Source organism: Sorex araneus, chromosome 2 (assembly GCF_027595985.1).
Source record: "Sorex araneus isolate mSorAra2 chromosome 2, mSorAra2.pri, whole genome shotgun sequence".
Classification (NCBI taxonomy): Eukaryota; Metazoa; Chordata; class Mammalia; order Eulipotyphla; family Soricidae; genus Sorex; species Sorex araneus.
Genome location: NC_073303.1, coordinates 13,058,947 through 13,064,946, shown reverse-complemented (window position 1 = coordinate 13,064,946; position 6,000 = coordinate 13,058,947).

Sequence of the window (6,000 nt, the reverse complement as noted above, 5' to 3'; positions counted from 1 at the left end):
CTAGGAAATCCAGGTCTCACACGTGTGTCCTCTTACTAAATCTCTAGACTTTTATGACTAGTCTGTGACCCTAAACGGCAGGATTCTATTGACACTAGTGGTCTCCTCACTCTACTGTGCTTACCGTGACAAAGCTAGCTACTCCTGCTCTTTGTCATGTAGGATAGAATTTTGGTGGCTCTAATAGTAATTAATTTAGCAGGGAAACAGTGGTATGGCGAGTGGCTAAGTAAAAAATGGCCGCTCATGATGGAATAAATATCAGTGATATCAGGGGTGTGAGAACATCTATTTGAAGTCTGCCTCTACCCTGAGATTCTAATTTCCCAGCATCACGTCTTCTGACAATGGAGGAGACCAGAATCACTTTGGCAAAGCACTGCGGGAGGAAAGAATTTTACTGAGTTCTAGAAAACCATCAGCTCCAGTTGTAAGGGGCCTATAATTGTATTCTTCAACTTCACCGGCCAAAGCAGTGGCCCTCACTGGCCTAGTGTTTCCTTTTCTGAAAAAAAGAAACATCACTCGACGCCCCCTTGGGTGTCCCCACCTTTAATCCAGCAAACAGAATGAGCCCCCTGATGGCATGAGACTCCCACCATGAACTCTGCCCCCTGAATCCATCCCCAGCCCTGCAGGTGGTGGAGTCACTCCTTGAAGAAACAGATCCAGAGCATATTAGATTTCAGTGGCATTGAAAAGTCCTGATTCTTAATCTTTTTAATTATTAAATCCTGTCTGTATCCAGTGAATCGCGGCATGCAATTTCCTAGGGAAAAAAATTAAAATTTTTTTTGTTTTGCTTTTCTTGTTTGCTGGGAACAGGCTGGAATATGAGTCCAAACCAATAGGGTGGAGGGTAAGCCACAGTACATGACCAAACCATTTTAGAATATTTTATATTAGTGTAGAGACTACCATGAACTGGAGCCATAGCACAGCGGGTAGGGCGTTTGCCTTGCATGTGGCCGATCCGGGTTCGATTTCTCCATCCCTCTCGGAGAGCCCAGCAAGCTACCAAGAGTATCCCACCCACACAGCAGAGCCTGGCAAGCTACCCGTGGTGTATTTGATATGCCAAAAACAGTAACAAGTCTCACAATGGAGACGTTACTGGTACCCGCTCAAGCAAATTGCTGAACAATGGGACGACAGTGCTATAGTGCTACAGTGCTTGTATTTCCAAATAACACCTTAAACCTTTTAAAAGCACAGTCACATGCATTTGGCATTCGTGTCCATTGTTCTTGCAATGTTTTCTCGGCTTAAAATTAATAAGCCCGAGAGAGAAGGTAAGTGCTTTGTCCAAGGTCTTTTACCTTTTAGCTCAAAGTCCTTTTCTTCATACCACAAACATGCACTTATTACTTGCTTTTATTACTGATCTCTATTAGCTTCCATTTCTGGAGTGAGAGGCGAGGGGGAAAGAGAGTGAGAAAGAAAGAGAAGGAAGGAGGAGGGAGAAATGTGATAAAGGGACCAGAGACAAAGTGCTGGGCTTTCTTTGTATGCAGCCAACCTACGTTTGACCCCCATCACTGCATACAGGCCCACAACCATGCCAAAATAATCCCTGAGCCCAGAGCCCAGAGCAAGCCCTGAGCACCACTGGGTGTGCCCCGACGCCCCCCTCCCCGCAAAATTAAATAAACAAAAAACACAAAAAGCAAAAGCAATAGAAAAAATAACAAAGAGTCGGATTTGTCATTAGAAAAAAAATGGGAGAAGAAGTTAGGATTCTTTGAAAGTATTGTTCAAGTATATCTAATGCTTTAAAAAATTCTACATTAGCTTCCAGAGGAGTCCTCGAGTGGCCCCACACGAACGACTGCTCCGCTCCTGAATGGCCATGATTGCAGAGGCCCACTAACTATTTAGGAACCCAGTGGCTTCTTGCAGAAATGCCTCTAGACAGTGAACTAAGCTACGGCCCTGTGCCGCCCTGGGAGGGGAAAGGATTTTGTCCCTCGGCCTTTCCTTTCAGCGGCGGTGGTGGCATGGGGACTGGCATCTTTTAGAGCACAGGAGACAGAGGTACGAGCTTGCAGTGACGGGAAGGTCCTTTTCTTCACACCATAAACAGAAATTTCTCTGAACTTAGTTACTAAAATACCAGAAATCCAAAACCTCATATGCTCTTCATTCTCAGCAATGGAAAACAAATTATCAAATGATGCCTTTTCGGCAGGTCTGATTGTTGGGGGGAAATTCTAAATAATAATTGTGAGTTTTCTGTCGAAACATTGGATTTAATCAAAGTAAAGAGAAATTAAAGTGAAAATCATCAGCCACACCGACGGGGGGTGGGGTAGGATGGGAGGTATACTGGGGTTCTTGGTGGTGAAATATGTGCACGGTAAAGGGTTGGGTGTTTGATCATTGTATGACTGAGACTTAAACCTGAAAGTTTTGTAATTTTTCTCATGGTGATTCAACAAAAAAAGAAAGAAAGAAAAAAGAAAGAAAGAAAGAAAGAAAGAAAGAAAGAAAGAAAGAAAGAAAGAAAGAAAGAAAGAAAGAAAGAAAGAAAGAAAGAAAGAAAGAAAGAAAGAAAGAAAGGAAGAAAGAGAGAGAGAGAGAGAAAGAAAGAAGAAAGAAAGAAAGAAAGGAAGGAAGGAAGGAAGGAAGGAAGGAAGGAAGGAAGGAAGGAAGGAAGGAAGGAAGGAAGGAAGGAAGAAAGAGAAAGAAAGAAAATGTTCTACATTAGTTCACTCTATCACTGTATCACTGTCAACCCATGGATTATTGATTTGCTAAAGCAGGTGCCAGTAATGTCTCCATTCATCCCTGTCATTGTTCAGGATCAGGGGAATGAGGCCCATTATTGTTACTATTTTTGGCATATTGGCAAGCTACCACAGGTAGCTTGCCAGGCTCTGCTGTATTAGATTCTGCATTGCTCTCTTCCAGGAGCTTTGTTTTATAGTCTCTGGATCTTGGCCATTGATGAGATTACATGGTGCTGGGGGCAGTTTGTGGGTGTGACTGCCAAGCTACTAGAAAACTGGGGATCTGGGTGGAGGAGGCCCAGTCTTGATCCAAGCAGGCTTGGAGAGCTCAGCTCCGGTGCCCGCATACCTGGGTTCCTCTACCAGTTCCTTCAGAGATGAGGCTTGTCCGAGTGTGTGGAAAGTGCCTTGAGCATGGCTATGGCTGGGTTCTGGACGTTTTCAGCTGCCAGGGCTCTGCTTGGGGTGGGGAGGGAAACTCAACCCGTTTCCTCTTCAGGGGGGCCCTGGTGAAGAAGACAGCCTGGCGCAGGGGCAGGAGATTCTGCATGGCTCTCTTCCGGGAGTGGCCCAGGTTGGCCACTTGCAAAGCAAACACCCTCCCCACTGTCACATCGCTCCAGCCTGATACTACATTTTCTTTATTCTACAGTTGAAGGCACAGAAGCTTGGAGAAGCTAAAATACCTCTCCAAATCCCAAAGCCACATTCCACTGGATGCAATCCTGAATGCAGGACAAATGGCATTGGAGCCTGCTCTCTATCCTGGCTTTCTGAGATGGCATAAAACTCTCTCGTAGCTTGTCCCAGCCTTTGCATTTTATTTTAAATCGCTTTTAAAAGACTGATGTACATTTTCCTCCACCATGTTTGGTATTGCATTGTTTGCTAATTTCCGCCCCCCCTTCAGTTAACACTTTATAAAATATATGCTTCCAGTTTCCTCCAAGAAGGGTAACAGTTCAGGGTGATGGAAAATATACCTCATTTTAATTAATTAATTAATTAATTAATTTATTGCTTTTTGGGGTCACACCCAGTGATGCATGTGGTACTCTTGGCTCTGCACTCAGGAATTACTTCTGGCGGTGCTCGGGGGACTACATGGGATGCCAAGGATTGAACCCGGGTCAGCTGCATGCAAAGCAAACGCTCTACCCACTGTACTATCGCTCCAGCCCCCTACACCTCATTCTCATGTATATTTTGTGACTACGTTTTAGTATGTTTTACCAAGTAACAGTATTAAAAAGTTATGGTTTTGTATTTAATAGAACTGGGGAAAAAGAAGAACCATCAAGTGTTCCGCAGGTACAAGAAACAGTTTAGGGGACTATTCTATTCTATTAAGCACGTTTTTGTGGAAGGATCAAATAGCATGCAATTATTTTGTAATTACCTTTCAGCCCCTTGCTATGTAATTATTCATTTGGTTATATGTGCTTACAAATTAGAGCCCCCAAAGATCTAAAAAAAAATTACACAGAACATGATGATTATCCTTAGAGTTACATGCTTTCTCAAAGGGTAATTGCCATTTAATTTGCTGGGTCTCAGTTCCTGTCCTGACCTTGCGGTAATCACGTACTTACAGAGTAACTTGCCTGGTTGTTGGGGCTTCGGAGGGTAGCTCAGTGAAAGTGCGGGAAAGGACTGAGTGACAGGTGTAAAGCCACCGGTCAGGGCTGTGTGTTCCTCCAGGCTCTGGGTGAAGCAGCACCGCTGAGCACCTGTGTCCATGTGTGCAGGTGAACAGGCAAACACACCTGCCAATTCCCAGGTCTCTACTGACCCTTCCATTCAAGCATCCATCCGCTCTCCGTGCACTGTCCCCTCCTGCTGATACGGCCACTCACAGCTGCCGGATTTGGGCACAGAGTCAAAGGAATGAGCATGAACTATGTCTCACTTTCCCTGTCACACTGAGAACAACCAACGCTCCTTTCACTGAACATAAGAAGACACAACCTGGGGCTGGAGCAATATAGCACAGCGGGTAGGGCATTTGCCTTGCATATGGCCGACCCAGGTTCGATTCCCAGCATCCCAGATGGTCCCCTGAGCACCGCCAGGGGTGATTCCTGAGTGCAGAGCCAGGAGTAACCCCTGCGCATTGCCAGGTGTGACCCAAAAAACAAAACAAAAAAGACACAACCTGGGAGAGAGAGAGCAGGATGACTTCCGGAGAGAAGCTGGGGTCCTGAAGTGTTGTCAGGGTGCTGTTGTCCCTGATGTGTTGTCCCTGATGAAGCCTGCTCTGAGTCCCTGATATGACCCAGTGGCAGGACTAAGCAGAATCTGCTCGCTGAGCCCACACTGGGGAGCGGTGAAGCCAGCTTCAACGGGCCACAACTGACCACGAAACGCCAAGGGGTTCTATGAACGACTTGTTGTGGGACTCTTGACAGCAGCCATGGTTGGACTATTTCATGCCACAACATCATGAAATCCTAATAGCCAGGGTGTCTCCTGCCCCCACCCTTTGGAGACAGCTCAGAGCATCCAAATATCACTTCATCCAAATGTCATAAGAGGAGTTCTCCAACATCCAACACAGCTTCCTGATCATTCTGAGGTCATTCGTACTCATCAATCTCACTAGACTTTAGCGCTTCCCCCGAGGGACTGCAAGTTAAGTTTCCCATTGTTTCTGTCTTCCTCTAGATCCTTCCTGTCCATTCAGACACCCAAACAACCGAATGCCCCTACTTGATCCCTTAAGAACACAAGACTCTGGGTGCTGCAGAGATAGCATAGCAGGGAGGGCTTTTGCCTGGCATGCTGTTGATGCTGATGACACGGGTTCTATCCCCGGCACCCCACGTGGCCCCCCACCTCCCCAAGCATCGCCAGGAGTAATTCCTGAGTGCAGGGTCAGGAGTAACTCCTGAGCATTGCCAGGTGTGCCCCCTGAACAAAAGTATAAAATAAAGAACACAAAATTCTAATTTAAACCCAGAGCAATCCATTTGGATTAGGGTCTGCAAGATCAAGTTTGTATTTTCTATATGTGTAATTTAAACACAGAGGGGACCCAGCCTATAATCACCAGGGGTGTGTGTGTGTGTGTGTGTGTGTGTGTGTGTAGAGAGGGTACAAATAGGTAGAGGGGTTTTCATAGTGGCAGGATAGTGCTAGAACTTTGGTGTAGTGAGTCCTATACACAAGAGGGGTGTTTAGTTACACCCCTGAAATCCCATTATGCTGTAAAGCAATAAAGACCCATCACGAAGGAGTGGGGGAATAAATAGGACTCAGGACTCACCTCCTC